Source organism: Ambystoma mexicanum, chromosome 11 (assembly GCF_040938575.1).
Source record: "Ambystoma mexicanum isolate Mex_15411 chromosome 11, UKY_AmexF1_1, whole genome shotgun sequence".
Classification (NCBI taxonomy): Eukaryota; Metazoa; Chordata; class Amphibia; order Caudata; family Ambystomatidae; genus Ambystoma; species Ambystoma mexicanum.
Window position 1 is genome coordinate 1,479,023,916 of NC_090934.1, and position 18,037 is coordinate 1,479,041,952.

General features: G+C 47.4%; 1 protein-coding gene across 1 annotated transcript in view; it reads left to right on the forward strand.

The window, feature by feature from the left end:
- Window positions 1–385: 385 nt before the first annotated feature.
- UNC45A (unc-45 myosin chaperone A) overlaps window positions 386–18,037 on the forward strand; it is a 239,197-nt gene continuing 221,545 nt past the window's right edge. The window contains exon 1 of the mRNA XM_069625194.1: window positions 386–468. The gene's annotated coding sequence lies outside the window, so the exon portion shown is untranslated. The remainder of the gene's footprint in view (window positions 469–18,037) is intronic.

Below are 18,037 nucleotides of genomic sequence, written 5' to 3' on the forward strand. Positions count from 1 at the left end.
TGCCCTGAAATTGGGCCTTAACCTTAAATCACTTGTGTTTGGTGAGGGGCGGAAGGGATCCAGTGGTTACACTCACCAGCCAAGAAGACGCACAAAGACTCGCTGCTGCAGCAATGAAAATCAAAACAGGGAAAAAACCAACCCACCAGCGCTTAAATATACCCGGCGCCTAGAAGCACTCCCGATATATAGAGGCGCCCGCCTTATAGACACGTGCCCTCCCCTCATCCCGCCATGATTCCCTTCCTACGCACGTTGACGTCCTACGTGCAAACGTCACGGCGACTGAGCGGCGTTTCAGAAACACGTAGAAAACGTCATGACGCCTTAAAGGCGTTTCAGAAAATGTCGGCTAACTTTCAAACAAGCACACAATGTTAGCGGGTCTCATAGGGACTTTAAGTTGGTACTGGAAGGCCCGTCAGGGGCCGGGCTCCCTTTCCTGTTTCCGGGCAGCAGCAGCAGCGGGTGAGTGAGTGCCCGCGCTGCGGCTCTTGCGCTGGAGTCTAGGCGCTTAGCCTCCGCCCCCTGCGGTGGGGTGTGGGGGGAGAGGAGACCCCCCCTGCGGCCTCTGCATCCTCTGGGAATGCGCCTGGAGGCCAGGGGCTGCGGCACTGCAGCCCTCGCTCGCATGTTGCCATTGCAGGAGCCCCTGGCCTTGCAGTGCCCCGGCCCGGACAGCAGCAGCCGATTTGCAGATTTAAGGCAAAAGGCCCTGTGAGCCAAAGTGACAGAGGGCCCCAATGCGCTGAGCATGAGGGCCCCAATGCGCTGGGCATGGGCAGAGGGGCCCAATGCGCTGAGCATGAGGGCCCCAATGCGCTGGGCATGGGCAGAGGGGCCCAATGCGCTGGGCATGGGGCCCCAATGCACTGGGCAGAGGGGCCCAATGCGCTGGGCATGGGCAGGGGGCCCCAATGCACTGGGCATGGGGCCCCAATGCGCTGGACATGGGCAGGGGGCCCCAATTCGCTGGGCATGGGCAGGGGGCCCCAATGCGCTGGGCATGGGCCCCAATGCGCTGGGCATGGGGCCCCAATGCGCTGGGCATGGGCCGAGGGCCCCAATGCGCTGGGCATGGGCAGGCTTTCCCGTGTTTGGGGCTCCGACTCTGGCTGGATGGAGGCAGTAGGGCCTCTTTGCTGTCAATGGTGGCAATATTGAAAGATCACGCCTGAAGCCAATGCTGGAAATTACAGGCTTCAAGGCAATGGAAGGACACTACAGGAGGTGCTAGCACGGGAACATTCCTACAGCAATAGCCTGCATGTCGCCATGTACTTAACCCACACACTTGAAATATCATTAAACATCACAGATGCAATTAAAGGAGTGTGCCCAAACTATAGCGGTGTTTATAATTGGTTATTTTTAATGCGCTTAATATGAGAGCTTTCTAAGCACAGACCCGGGGATCAAACCTGTGTTGCTACAAGTCATCTGCGACGTCTTGCTTCCAAGATGAGCGCGTTGCCCTTTCGCTATCCTCCCGGGACTACAATTATTACATATTAATAATAGTGTCCATTCATATATTGCACACCACAAAATTATCTTGGTTTGCACAGGAAAACCTGGCATCCAGGAGTGGAAAATAAATGTTTATTCACATTCTTTTGCTTGACCTGTTTCTATAATGTGTATATATTGTCAAGTTCATTTATTATGTGATTTTCATACTTTTCAAGGCATTGCTAGACAGATAATGATATACTCTTTTGATTACCAAACCTTTAAAATACTGATATGAAGTTGCATACCTGGGAAAATTGTGGCTTTAATTTTCAATTCCTAAATGGTAAACTATAAGTCCCAGAATGCAAGTTAATGCCGACCTGAAAAATCTAGTTGACCCACTGTACTTTCAGTGATTTAAGACATGTAATAAAAGAACTTGTATAATAAACTCAGTTATTGTTTATAATACATATGCTATTGGTTCCGAAACTGAATCTGCAATTTAGTACACCGCACCAGTTTCCCAGGAAACGCCACTGGACATGTCCACATGACTACACAACCAGCCTGATCCCCTGCATTTCTGGGTGAAGGTCTTCCCTGAAGGCCTGGATCGAAACTCGGTATTAACCGAGCCCGAGTGAGAACCACTTGCAATAAACGGCCTGCACTTAAGCAATATCTGGAAATGTTGAGCTAGCTGCATAACTCAGGGTTTTTTTTATTTATGACTGACAGTTAACTGTCTCATTAGCTCTTAGCTCTGGCGTTTACTGTCAGTGGGAGGTATATGCACAAACGTCTCTATACGGCAGATGCACAGAGTGTGGTGAAAGCAAGCTCAGTGGGCTCATGCGCCCACTATTCTACAGCACTCCCTACCTGGACAGTGTGGGAGAGGCAGTGTATTGGCAAAGATGAGGGAGGGAGGAATAGATGAGCATTTTGCCATTACAATTCGGTAATGCCAGTCGTTGCTGAGGGTATGACTGAGGGGGGGGGGGGTTGTGGGGGTGCTGCACAGGTTTTCAGGGAAAAAACAAGAAGTGCAGGACATTTGCAAGTAATTCAGTTGTTATGCAAGGGGCGTTTGTGTTGTGGAAGGGGTTTGAACTATTATTTAAGGGACGCAGAGGCTATCGGAGGTATGTCACAGGTATTTTTGGGGTTATAACTAATGAGCCCCAGGCTGCCGACCAAGGGTAGCATGGAGCCGTTGAAGTCCAGCACTGTGGAGTGCCCGCTTCTGCAGCTAAAGCTGTGTGCGCCCCCTCAGAGAGCACACGTGACTTGGGGGGGGGGGGGACGCACAGCACTGCCTGTAGGGGCTGCAGGGCCCCCCATTATGCCAATGTTGATGGCCTGCCCTGCACCACCCAAGCGAGCATGGCGAGATCCGGTTCCAGGCCTGTCGCAACCAAATAAAGGCAGGCTTTTTCATTGACTGTAGCAGAAAAGCATGTGCAATACTGCGTTGCTTCAGCCTATGCTTTTCATGTAATGATGTACTCGGCCCCTCAAATATAAGTGCACGGGTGCCCTGCTGAGACTGGGAAGGGGCGGAGCAGGGCACAGGGGCCGCTCGCCATTTGTCTGCCCGGCGACCGTTCAATCCGCCACTGAGCTTATTCCCGGTGCAGTGCAGGCGCTGGAGTACAGCTCCTGCACAGACCCTGCCCTGGTAGAAGTGACTACATATATGATAATAAATGCGCTGGCTAATGCTCACACAGGCAGTGACTGCTGTACAGCTGCTACACAAACCCTGCTCTGGTGTCAGTGACTACATATATAATAATACCTGCACCGGCTAATACTCGCAGAAGCAGTGACTGCTGTGCAGCTGCTACACAGACCCAGCCCTGTTGGAAGTGACTACATATATAATAATACCTGCACCAGCTAATGCTCGCAGAGGCAGTGACTGCTGTGCAGCTGCCGCACACACCCTGCTCTGGTGTCAGTCACTATATATGTATATACGTGTGACGGCAGACAGGCCGCTGCCTCCAGCGCCTGCTCTGAAAGCAATGACTCCCCGGGGCCAATGGCTGCAGATCCCGTACTTTCACTGTCCCTAAGGACCCTTCCATGGGTAATAACTGCAGGTACAGTGTCTGTTCTAGGTCTAATGGCTGCAGGCACAGAAACAACCCCCCACCCTCCTGATGAATAGCAGCAGATTCTCTCTAGCACTAAAGACCCATCATGGAGAGAATGAGCTGAGCTGACAATACCAGCCCTGGGGCGAATAATTCAAGACACAATACCTGCCCTGGAGGTAATAACCTCGCATACAGTACCTACCTGCTTTTCAGCTACATCTGACAATACCTGCCCTGAGGCAAATCATTTCAGACACAATACCTGCCCTGGAACTAATAACTTCTCATACAGTACCTACCTGCTCATCGGCTACATCTGACAATACCTGCCCTGGGGCAAATAATTCCAGACACAATACCTACCCTGGAGCTAATGTCTTCCCATACAGTACCTACCTCCTCATCCGCTACATCTGACAATACCTGCCTTGGGGCAAATATTTCCAGACACAATACCTGCCCTGGAGCAAATGACTTGCGATACAGTACGTACCTGCTCATCGGCTATATGACTACCTGTCCTGTGACAAATAATTCCAGACACAATACCTGCCCTGGAGCTAATGACTTACCATACAGTACCTACCTGCTCATCAACTACATCTGAGAATACCTGCCCTGGGACAAATAATTCCAGACACAGTACCTGCTCTGGAGCTAATGACTTCTTCCCACACAGTACCTACCTGCTCATCAGCTACATCTGACAATACCTCCTACCCTGCGACAAATAATTAGACACAATACCTGCTCTGGAGCAAAAGACTTGCAATACAGTACGTACCTAGTCATCGGCTGTATCTGACAATACCTGCCCTGTGACAAATAATTCCAGACACAACACTTGCCCTGGATCTAATGACCTACAATACAGTACTTACCTGCTCATCAGCTACATCTGACAATACCTTCCCTGTGACAAATAATTCCAGAAACAATACCTGCCCTGGAGCTAATAACTTCTCATACAGTACCTACCTGCTCATCGGCTACATCTGACAATACCTGCCCTGGGGCAAATAATTCCAGACACAATACCTACCCTGGAGCAAATGACTTGCGATACAGTACGTACCTGCTCATCGGCTATATGACTACCTGCCCCGTGACAAATAATTCCAGACACAATACCTGCCCTGGAGCAAATGACTTGCGATACAGTACGTACCTGCTCATCGGCTATATGACTACCTGCCCCGTGACAAATAATTCCAGACACAATACCTGCCCTGGAGCTAATGACTTACCATACAGTACCTACCTGCTCATCAACTACATCTGAGAATACCTGCCCTGGGACAAATAATTCCAGACACAGTACCTGCTCTGGAGCTAATGACTTCTTCCCACACAGTACCTACCTGCTCATCAGCTACATCTGACAATACCTCCTACCCTGCGACAAATAATTAGACACAATACCTGCTCTGGAGCAAATGACTTGCAATACAGTACGTACCTAGTCATCGGCTGTATCTGACAATACCTGCCCTGTGACAAATAATTCCAGACACAACACTTGCCCTGGATCTAATGACCTACAATACAGTACTTACCTGCTCATCAGCTACACCTGACAATACTTGCCCTGGGGAAAATAATTACAGACACAATACCTGCCCTGGATCTAATGACTTACGATACAGTACGTACCTGCTCATCGGCTACATATGACAATACCTGCCCTGGGGCAAATAATTCCCGACACAGTACCTGCCCTGGAGCTAATGACTTCCCACACAGTACCAACCTGCTCATCGGCTACATATGACAATACCTGCCTTGGGGCAAATAATTCCAGACACAGTACCAGATCTGGGATGCTGATTACAGACCCAGTACCTGACCTGAAACTAATGACGTTTGTTGCAGTACCTGCTAATCCGTTACATATGGCAGAATACCTGCCCTTGGGCTTATAACCACAGATCCAATGCCTGCTTTGCGACAATGGTGGCATGCACATTACGTACTCTGGGGTTAACTATTCAAGTCACAGAATCTGCTCGGGAGCTATTGGCATTTAACACAATATCTGCTCATGAGCAAATCCGGGGTTAATAACTGCAGGAACAGTAAAAGCACCATGCCCCCCCTTCCTTCCCGTGTGTCCTTTCCCATTCTGCTCTGACAACTCGGACCAACCTCTCTGAAATGAATGTACAGCGTAAAGAAGTGATCAGTAGGGATACACCATCGCGTCACGATTTTCAAAACGCGATTGCTGCATCTGATGGGAAGTTCATTAGCTTCACTCGCGCCAAAAGGGTGGTGAACCTTGCATAAAGGACATTTATATGTGTGCATCATAGTTGTGCACATTGAAGTGCTCGTTTCCCACCAAATGCACAACTGCTCATAGCAAAGGGTGGAAAGGGCGTTCTGGGCATTTTCAAGTAAATCCCGATTTTCAAAACGGGTGCACTTTTCAAAGCACAGGGAAAAAAAAGATTTCTCTGTGGCTTTTCGGAATAGGTGCAGGGGGATATAAGATGTATGGAAAGGCCACTTCTGATCCTCTCATGAAGGGAGTGAGTGAATGCTGAGCCAAAGAATGTTTGTGTGCGTCTTGTCTGTGCTGGGCCAGGGAGTGAGTGAATGCCGAGCCAAAGAGTGAGTGTGTGTACATGTAACCACCCTCCCCATCCCTTCTCGCCCCCTCCCCCCATCGATCCCAACACATGCCGGTCACCTCCCCCCAGCCCCGGGGTTCATAAACTCTGTAGATGACTCCCGGTCTCAAGTTTCTGCGAGTGGCCAGCTCTCTCACTAGCTGGTGTAATGGTCCTTGCACCATTTTAGAACCCCCCCCCCCCCATAGTCCTCGCCTCCCCTAGAAACATCAGCCATATTTCCTCCCAGCTTCCTGTGAAGGCACCCTCCCCAAGTGGAGCGAGTAATCGCATGCTTTGGATTAAGGTGCTATATAAAATACAAATACACCAGCCCCAGCAATCTCATTTTCCTTGGGCACCAACCGGCCCGCGAGCCCCAATGCAAGTAATGCAGCCCGATGTACCAGTCTGAGAGAAACCTTTGGTGATCCCCTTGAATCGAATAGGTCACCCACTCCAGTGCCACAAAGTTACTGATTGCACTAACCCATTAGTGTTTTGTGGGGGCAGCTTTTTGTTTCCATTTGTGTGCCACCACAAGCATTGCCGCCACTATCAGGATGATGTATGTCTTTCTTTGACCTTTCGAGGGTAGATTTTCCAGAACCCCGTCCATTCCCAGGATGGCCATCCCTATGTTGTCTGGTGTTTGACTCCCAAAAATACTATTCATTGCTGCACGGATCATGTCCCATTAAGGCTGTACAACTGGGTATTCCCACCAGATATTCTTCCCCTTTCCCAGTTCCCCACATGCCCTCCAACAGAGCACTGACGCACTTGGGTAGAATGTATATCGTATTTCTGGGGTGAGATGCTGTTGGACCATTATCTTTACCCACATCTCCTGAATCTGGATGGCCTGCGTGAGCTTGGGGATATCTGCCCAGAACTGAGTCCAAAGTTCACCCTCCAGTGGCTACCCCACTGCAGTATTCACTGCTCCATATAGTGCCATGACTGGCTCCTTTCACCTTCTGCTATAATCCCATATAACGCTCCTACCAAAGGCCTGTCCCCTGTGTCCATCGTTACAAACCATTCAAAGGGCATGGGATCCCTGGTAGCCGCTGGGCTGACCATTGGGTTCGTAAGCCAATGCCCGAGAGTAGCAATACTTCTCTGCCTCATCTAACCCGAAGTCCCGCTTCCACTGTGCAAGGATTTAATGTCCTGACCCGAGAATATGCCGCGTAGTTTGCGGCACACTGCCGCCTCCCACGCATTGAAGGCACCCCTTTCCATACCCGGTGTGAACCTGGGATTCCTAAACAGCGACATCAGCGGGGAGAGGAAGGTGGTCACGTTCACCCTCTGCATCAGCTGATCCCATGAGTCTCCCACTAGGGCCCCTATCCTGCTACAGTACATGTTTGCAGGTCTATCACCCTTGGGTCGCCACAACACCTCATCCACAAGCAAGCCCATCAACGCTTTGCCCATTCGACACCAGACCTTCACGCGATCGCCGCGGAACCAATCCCAGCTCACTCTGATTTGAGCCACAAGGAAATGGAGGCGGAGGTTTGCCGCTCACAGCCCTCCCTTGCCTCTGGGAGACATTAGCATCTGCATAGCTACCCTTGGTCTCTTGCGGCTCCAGATAAATGACCCCACATGTTTTTGAAGGGTCCTGAAGAAACCTTGGGAACCCCCCACTGGCAGGGCCGTGAAAAAGTACAGAATTTTTGGCAAAATCACCATTTTAACGGCATTTATCCTCCCCATCCAGGATATTGATAAGGACACCCATTCCGCCAGCAGCCGGTGCAGCTTTTCTGCTAAAGGCGGGTAGTTTGCCTGGTAAAGAGCACCCAGAGAAACAGTAATCTGGACCCCCAAATATCTAATGCCTGTTTCTGCCCATCTATAAGGAATTATACCCCGCAATTCCTGAACATTTTCTGAGGGGGCGGTCAAATTCAATAACTCTGACTTGTGGGATTTATTTTTAATCCTGCCACTGCCCCAAAGAGAAGTTCCTGCGAGATCCCTGGGAATGAGGTTTCTGATTCTGTGATCAAGAGGAGCATGTCATCAGCAAACGCGACTCTATGCTCCTCACCTCCAAAGGGAATCCCCTAAAATCCAGGGAGGTCCTAATGCTGGCTAAGAGCGGCTCCTGGTGGATGGTGTATAAGAGTGGGGAGAGCGGGCAACTCTGCTCAGTGCCCCGTGAGACCTTAATCCTCTGCGAAAGTTGCCTGTAGATTGCCAGGCGCAAGGAGGGAGGTTGGTATTTAGCTCTTACCAACTCTTACTAGCTCTTTTTTTTCGTAGTGTTTTGCCCTTATTTGTATGTCGCTGCTGGTTCTTAGTTCCTTTCCTGGGTGATACTGACTAATCTTGACTTGAAGGAATTCTGCTCCTTGTCTGTCCAAGGCTTTGTGGGCGATGCAGAGTGCTTTGAATTTGATGCGCTTTTTATCTGGTAACCAGTGTAGGCGTTTCAGTGCTGGAGTGATCTGGTCTCTTCTGTTTAGTCTTAGTAGGATCCTGGCTGCTGTATTTCACACCCTTTGGAGTTTATTGGTGAGACTTTCTGGAATTCCTAGGTAGAGGCTGTTTGCATAGTCAATTATTGTGAGGGTACTGTGGGGAAGGAGATGTAGTGGACTAATCCTCGGAGTAGTCATAGAAGGAAGAAGCCAAGGACAGTACCACGGCAGCTGGCGATTCTCCCTGCCTTGATTATCGATGCAAGAGGGCCCCGGGTACCTCCGATACATAATGTAGGATTTGTCCGCCTGTTTTCCTGGTCTTGCGCTTTACAATCTGGAGGGCTCATGAAAGTAACCGTTCCTTGTCGAAAAGGTCATGGGAACCTCCCTGCTTGCGATCCCCTTCTGCTTTGCCGTCTTTCTTCTCTCGTTAAACAGCCATCTTGGAACTGCTGTTTCCTCGTGTATTTTGCCTCGCTCAGAGTGTGCTCTCGTGTTCTGTCTTTTATCTATATGTGGAAGGGATTGCCGATAATTGCTGGATCTTGCCTGAGCATGGTATTGGGACATATCAGGTATTCCGCTCGGGTGTTAGCCTGTTTTCCCCTTAAAGCCGGCTGTCAGTGAGAAAGTGTATGTGTTGTAAAAAGGCGGGGGGTAGAGTTTCTAAATATCCTACCAGGTAGGATGGGGTGAAGGTGTTAAAAAGAAGGGGATACCGTGTCTCACCATCCGGTGTCCCACTCCCCGAAGGCCCCTCACCCAGGAACTGGATCCAAAAGCGATGGCGTGTCCTGGCCACCTGGATGACAGATCCCCAGGGATTAGTGGGTGGGACACCTTCTGGTTTCTCACAGTACCGAGCAGACATCAGGAATGGATGTTCCCTCCACTTCAAGGGTTGCAGCTCCCTTGCAGGACTGCTGAAGATCAAGATAGGGCTCCACCAGAACATCAGCAGAAGTTGGTCGCCAGGCCTCCTTCAGTCGGGTCTCTGGTCTCTTCATGGGTGTCACAGCTGGACAGGAGTCTTGGCTCCTTCAGGTTACTCCAGGATCTACAGGTTACTCGGGGCACAGGGGTGCTCTTCTCCTAAAAGCCTGGTAAGAGCCGAAATTCCCTCTAGCCAATAGCAGGACTAGCCACACACACACACCCAATAGTGGTCTAATCAGGACCACTGTCGGGAACACTCATGCATACCACTCAGGCACACTGAAACCAGTTTGTGGATCAGGACCAGTCACAGCCCACATCCTGCCAGCAAACTCATAGCCCTCCACTCCAGTAGCCCGCCAAAAGCTTCTGCTTTCCCGGGCACTGGAAGTCCATATAAAGATTTAGGAGGAAGGCTAAAGAACAAGACGGCCAAAGGACAAGCGAAAAACCATGTGGCACGGCCATGTTTGGACACTAGCCACAGTTAGTAGCCAAACACAGTAAGGCTAAAACGAAAAGCACCAAAAAATTGTAAAAAGGCACTGTTGCCACCAGCGTGTCCATTTAGCAAGCCTAGAGTAACCAAAAATCCTTTGAGTGTCAGTCTAGGGCAAAACAAAAAAGTGTACTGCATTGTAAGATGCATTGTACAATGATACAAAGTTACCACAAGTGATAACAAGTTACTAAAAAAGTAGTAACAAAGTCACAAGACTAAGGGAAACAATGTTCAGTTTTCCCATAACAGATGAGCAAAAGACAGGGTACTGAGGCTCAAGGCTTCACTGCACTGTAAAAAGTACAGGCCAGGATTAAAAATAAAAGCAAAATATCATTTTTTATAACGGATCTACTCAAGTAGAGCAAAGTGTTGCACCATTTTAAATGGAGGACATTTTGGCTGTATTTTCTCCTCAGTAGGCATAATAATAATGAGGCACAAATGCAGTTTGGGGTATTGTGATACCATGACGATCCCACCTGAATACGTAAACATGCTTTGTAACAAGGAATTACAATCTATGCTCCATAGCAAAATGCAATAAATGGAGGTACTGGGAGGGGAAAAAAAATCAACCATAAGGCCCCCGTTACATCTGATATTGTCCCTTTACTGGGCTCTATCCAACAAAATGCTTGACCGAACTCGACCCAGGAGAATAAGGTTAGCACCCGACAGAAGGGATGACCTCACAGTTGACCTCCAGGTATGCCTAGAACCTATATGGGGATGTGGGCTAATTTGGATCCCCCTCCATTTCATCCTGCCATCCCGCTCGCGTTTTCCCAAGTCTTCATTTGCCAATTTCCAGTCCCAAAAGCCAGTTCCACAGTATCACAAGACTGATTGCCCACACTTGGCACTCCGTCACATCCCACCATGGAGTCCCTGTACACCGAAACACAGCCTCTTATGGACCGTAGCCAGTGTAAACTTTTGTTTAAAAGGGCATCCCTTGATTCCTGCGCGTCCCTAGCCTTTTTGGGAACCCTGTGAAGATACACCATAACGGGTCTGGGGCGATGTTGCGGTAGAGGCTGGAATACACCCCCACTGCCCTGAGAACGGTTGCCAGTCAAAGGATCGACACCAAAGGGTCGACAGGTCAAAGGATCACATTTTTTTTCCCACATTTTTTTGGGGGGGGGGGGGCCCCAACCCCTTTTTGCTTTTTCCCTAAACGAAAACCTAAGAAAATATATATAATTTGAAAATAAATCGATCCTTTGACCTGTCGACCCTTTAGATTCGATCCTTTGACTAGACACCCCTGAGAACCATAAGCACTCTTCTCCCCTGCACCTTGCACGCAGTTAGAATATTAGATGACATACCCTTCCCCTCCCTCAGTTCCCCTGCAAGATTCTGTAAGGGTTACGAGCAATTTTCTCATAGCTACTGGCTCAACAAGCACTTTGTTACAATGGCAATTACACCCCCTCGTTGTGTGGGCATTCCCTACTGGGGGGTCAGTAGCCGTTCCCATATCAGTAGCAGTTCTTCATCGTTGCTGAATAATGGCCCTCAGTGGAGAGGGGCAGAGACATGGGCTGGCTAAGGAGCTTGACGGAGATGGAGGTTCACTACAGGTGCTTCGGGAGCAGGAAGCATTGCTAGACATGGAAGTGTGGATAAGCTGTCCCACCACATTGCTCAGAGAGTCTGAGGAAAAAAGGGACAGGGCCACATCCATTCTGGGGCCCAGTTTGAGACCAGGTGCAGGGGTCAGATCCATAATTCGGATGCACCTCGGACTGAAGGTGCCAGGGGAGGGGCTAGATGGTGAACAACCACTGGCAGAAGCTGAAAACCAAGCAAGTGCCTCCTCCGTCCCTGGGCAAGGTTGGCCAGATGCACAAGGCAGATGTGGTGTACTGAGAGACAAAGCCCGGAGTTCAACTGCGACTGCAGCAAAGGGGTCAGCCTTTCTTAGGTCTAAGGCCGAAAAACGTCCCAAACTTAGCCGTCCACCAATAGTTGCTTCTTCGGGTATTAGGGCCTCTTTATAGACTTCCTTGGATGGCCCCCACCCCCGGATGGGTCGAACAAAGCACCCTGACCACCAAAACCTGAGACTCTGCAAACCCCTCTAATAGCCCCTTCAAGATGCCCCCTGTGGTCAAGTCTGCTGTGCCTCAGACGTAGGTGGGCCTGGTGGGCTTCTGCTTTCAGACTGGTGGGGTAGCTGAATGGGTTCACTGCCCCCAGTGCAGAGTCAGTATCAGGGCACGAGGAGACCAAGGTAAGGGTCTTTGCTTCGGCTTTTACTCCCAGCTGACTCCTTCTCTTGACAACCAGGAGCTTTCGTGCTGGAGTATGCTTGGTGGCTTGAGTGGCGGACTCGGAACAGTGCATGGGCGGGGTAGATGACAATATAGTGTACGGTTTTCTTGATACAGCACAGCCCTTATAGGACTTCAAGGACTTTAGGAAGGACATGACGAAATTCCCCGGAGCAGACCAGGATGACTGAGCTAAATTGCTGAGTATGATCCCCTCTGAACTTCACGGGCTCTACACTTTTAGAGAAACAGTCACAAACAAAAAACACTCCCCTGCACTTACTTTCCTTTTCTCCCCCATCCGGCGACTGACACAGGAGAGGCCTCCCTCCACGGATGCCGAACACCAGCAGCGCCAAACACTGCGCCCTTGCCCCGCCGCGGGCTTCACCATTGCAGGGCCGTGGTGGGGATTATAAGTTCAAGGGGGGCATGGCCACAGAAGCAGGAAGGAGAATCTGGGAGAGGCCGCCAAACGCCGCGCCCTTTCCCTGCCGTGGGGCCGTGATGGGGATTATAAGTTCCAGGGGGGTGTGGCCACAGAACCAGGAAGCAGGAAGGAGAATTCCACATATAGCACAAGCAATGGCAGGGTCCCTGAGTTGACATTGTTGATGGTATTGTATAAGGTAACTTAAAGTCAGTACTCCCAAGGATGAGAAACGCCCCAAAGAATGACTACTTGCATGTAATATTACCAGACAAGACTGAATAAAAGATATATATATATACAATCACTGGAGTAGGACAAAATACATAACAAACCCCTGCAAAGGAAGGTAAGTATTGGTGTGCAACCCTACTAGCCCACAGAGAAACAACACTAACTTTAAAAGTTCATGCCTAAAATGTATGGAGCATTGTGCCCAAAGGTTCACCAAAGTTCCACATAGTTTTGTGTGACAGGAAAAAGTTTGTGGAAGGCTTCTGAGGTCCAATGGAGAGTTCCAAGGTGAAGAGGACCGGTTATTCTAGCTAATAATTGCCCCCCACTTTTGGAATACTTGCGCAAACAAGCAGTGGCAAAACCAAACTGTTATAAAAGTTTCTAAAAGTTACCAAACTTTCAAAAGGGAGTTAGGGGGTCAGAAAAGGGCCGAAGGACACCTGTCCCCCCCTTTATCTACAGTCCTTGATGCCCAGGGGTTGCAGGCTTGAGCACGTCTCCAAATGCTGGCGCAAGATCTTCTGGTTGGAGAATACAGAAGAACTTGATGCAGGGCCCCCCTCAGCACAGGACTGGATGCTTGCTGCGGTCGGGCTTTGCCTCTTATCTCGGGTCCCCTTGATGCTGGAACCATGGAATGGCAGAGATGAGTCCTGTAGCACACGCCGTTGACCCCCCAAATGTCCGGGCCTCAATGTGGAACTGCAATGTCTGCAGCATGGTAGCCCAGACTCTGAGCTGGGCAGCCACTGGGTGATCCAGGAGCACGTCCAAGGGCTCTTCTTCCCAGGACTCCGAGCTGACATCGAGAAGCACTTTCGCGGGACTTCTGAAGATCCACCTACAAGACAGGGCTCTTTGAGGACAGCAGCAGAAGTTGGTCGGCAGGCCTTCTTCCAACGGGTCCACGTTTGCTTACACATCTTGCAGCTGTACAGGATACTTGACTCCTACAGGTTTCTTCAAAGATCTCTGAAGAATGGGTGCAGGGGTCCTCTTGTTATCCTAAAAGCAGGTAATAGCGGAAACTCCCACTAGCCAATCAAAGATCTTACAAACACACACCCTCCTCCCACCCCATCTACCGTCCCCCCCCCCAGCAGGAGTCCAATCAAGACCACTGGTGGCACAGATCATGCATACCATTCAGACACACTGAAACCAGTTTGTGGATTGGGACCAGACAGTTCCAGCCCACTTCCTGGCTGCAAACACAAATGGCCTTGCAGTAGTCCACGAAAAGCCTCTGCATTCCTGGGCACTGGAAGTCCATGTAAGGATATTTCTGCCCTCACCGGTCAGGAAGAAGGGTTAGAGAAAAGATGACCAAGGGACAAACGAAAACCTTGTGGCACAGCCATGTTTGGACTCTAGCCACAGTAGGTTGCCAAATGTGGTAAACGTAGTAAGGCAAAAGTAGAATGCACTAAAAAATTGAAAAAGGAACTGCTGCCACCAGCATGTCCCTTAGGCACACCTGGAGTAACCAAAAACCCTCTGAGTGTTAGTCGAGGGCAAAAAAAATGTGTAACCCATTGTACTGCAGTGTAAGCTGCATTGTACAATGATACAAAGTAATAACAATGTAACAGGACTAAGGTAAGCAATGTTTCCCGGTACTGACAGCCTGAAGGACACGTCAGTTTCCCCGTGACAAATGAGCAAAAGCCAGTATACTGAAATTGAAGGCTTCATTGCACTGCAAAAAGAGCAAGTCTGATTGAAAAAAAAAGCAAAATATTTGGGGGTCCATAAAAATGGAGGGAATGGTCCTGTAAAGAGAGATCTTCCCAAAATCTGGAATCGTCGATATAGGATGCTTAGCTGGAAGCCAAAGGCTTTAAATGAATACTGATATACTCTGATATCCTTTCAGTCAGAGATCCTATCCCATTTATAATTGGGCCGCACAGTGGAGATCTTGAATACTTAGTGTGTATTTTTGCTATGAATTATGTGGTTGCCATGATTGGAAACTGTACATGCATATCATTGTATTCACCATAGTTCAGAGGACCAGAATCACACCAACTTTTGCAGGTCTCTCCATTTCAGAATTAACTCTGGTAACGGATCATCTGTCAATTTCTTGTAGCACATTTTACTATTCAATTGAAGATGGGCCTCTGCTACATAGTCACATCTTGTCATCAATACTATTTTACCTCCTTCTATCAGCCGGTTTCACTATTATTTTAGGGTTTCCTTGAAGTGCTTTCCTTTCGTGATATGTTACATTTTGTTTGATTCTGGATTTCTTATTTGCAAGATACATTTTTCTCAAGCCTTCTGACACTGCTTTGTTAAAAACATCCACCACATTGTCTGCAGGCAAGTTCGATATACATTGGAATGTGATTGTAATTGCCTTTCTTCTGCCAGGTTGGTATAATATATGTCTTCCATTTTAAATTGTCACAGGGTATATTCTTCCTCACTATATTCTAAATTCAATAGAGTTATCACACTTAGTCAGATGCTGGCATTTGTGATTCTTCAATCTCAATTCTCTCTGGCGTCAATTAAAAATGTTCTATTAACAGCATCTACAGAATTTGTTGACATCAATTATTGTCGGATAGTAGTCTTTTAGTATTTGTTGGACGAAAGGATAAACCTTTGAGTGCTGTCAGATGTTTACTGACTGTAATATTGGATAAATGAATTACTTATTCTGTTTGTTTCTTTCTTTGTTCTTTTTGGATCTGTCATTATCCCTATTGCACTTTCGCATGTATCTCTTTTTCCTTCCCTCTACGCTCTCTTTTTCCTTCCCTCTACGCTCTTTTGTGTGATTGTATGAAGTTGAAGTACTTGGGTCTTCTTTTTTTTTTTTTTTTATTAAAATGCATTTGGTTTACATCTTAAACCTTACATTTATCGTTTACATTCAATCTACATTATTCTCATAAAATAACCAATTACAAACACCAATGTCTTTTATTTTTTATCCTTCTTCCTTATTGTTATTATTGTCCGACATGATGTTTTCCCAGAAGTGAATTATGGTTGCGACCATCTTCCTATTATTTCCCATTAAGATTTGACTCCATCTTTCTTCTTTTCCCATTTCAATTTTGGCACTAGCGTATTTGGCGCTAAAGATCAATCTTTTTTGATTTAGTGCCTCGCACTCCATAATTACATGATAGAGTGTTTCGGTTTTCCCTATTATCTGACAGAATCTGCAGTCACTACTTGCACTTTTATTTTGGCTCCATTTTTCCAAAACTTCTCTTGTTGGCAGTAGGTTTAGTCTGAATCTAAGGAACATGTCTCTGATTTTTCGATCCGGATATAATTTTAAGTAATTTGGCAGTTGATTAAGTGCTCTTTCCTCTCCCTCACATTTAAGTGTCATCTTATATAGATCTTTCTGCTCTTGGCTTTCAATCCAATCAGTTCGACTTAGTTTCTTTTTTGCGATTTGAGGCATTTTCGTCAATGTATCCAGTGTAATCCCTTTTTTGTTGCATATACACAGGGATGCTTTTTTCCATTTGTCCAGTGCAACATTATTGACGTGTACTTTTGAAGTTCTTAGAATTTCTACTGCCAGTATCCTTTCTTCGCTTTTGATTTTTCTGTAGAGATCTATTATTTTCCATTCGATTATTGATTCTAATGATTGGAGACCCAGTTCATATCGTATCAGTATCATGGGCGTGTTCTGAGGTAGACTCAATACTTTCCGCCAATACATGGCTTCCAGTTTCATCCATATGGTTCTATCATGATTAATCATGGTTTCTGCTCCATATGCGAGGATCGCTGTCACTTTTTGTTTATAAAACGTTACCGATGGTACTAGCGAAAATTTTCCAAATTTCTTATGAATTGACAGGCCTTGTCTGGCTAGCATTCTAGTTTTTGCTTTTAGCTGTTCTGCCCATGGTGCTTCTGTCAACGATTGGTTTATCCATATCCCTAGATATTTATAGGTGGTAACCTGGATCAATTTTTCTTCTTGGAGGTAGTATTGAAATGCTTTTTTCCCATTTGAATTTTTCTTTGTTGGATACATGATTCTTGTTTTCTTGGTGTTTTTGTTCCATGTATTCGTAGGTTTGGTAAAGAGATATCCGCGTAGATCAAACAAGGGACTGCAGTCGCATTTAATTTTGGAGGATTGATGGTTGGTGTATTTATAGCCTCTTCAAAATCCGACGTAAATAAGCTGAACAGGGCCGCTGCAAGCGGACACCCTTGCTTTAAGCCGTGCCGGGTGTTTATTTGTCTTGTTATTATTCCATCCGCTGTCATTCTTACTTGTATTTTTGTGTTGGTATACAAAAGTTTAATTGGTTCTAGTATGTCATTAGGGCATCCCCATTGTTCCAATTTCTTCCATAGCAGATCTCTATTAATTTTATCATATGCCAGGCTCAGATCAACGTATGCTACTATTGTGTTTGTTTTTGTTCTTTCAGCTTTATTTTTCATCAGATTTAGAATCATGAGGTTCACATTTGTTCCGACGTTGCGCACAAATCCTGTTTGGCGCACCGCTTGATGTTTCGTTTGTTTTGCCCATATGTTTAGTCTTGTCAGTATAAGGTTAGCGAAGATTTTCCCTAGCGGATCCAGAAGTGCAAGAGGTCGATAGTTCTTCGGTTCTTTTGATGATCCTTGTTTGTATATAGGGATTAGCATTGCTAATTTCCAGGACTCGGGCACGTTTTTCGTGCTGTTGATCAGATCTATAATTTTGCCACAGAATTGTGCCCAAGCTTCTGGATTTTGTTTTAATGTTGCATTCGACATGCCATCCGGCCCTGGTGCCCTAATATTTAGTTTTTTTATTATTTTGGTAATCTCTTCAATGTCGTATATAAAGTTCCATTGCTTTGGCGGATGTTGTTGAATTTCCTTTATCACCGTTGTTCGTTCTTCATAAAGAGCTGTAAAATAGTTAACCCACGCTGCTTCTGGGACATCCACTATCATTGCATTTTCAGCCTTTTTACTCGCTTTCAAGAGATGCCACAAATTTCTGGTGTTACGATTTTTCAGGGTGGCCATCATAGA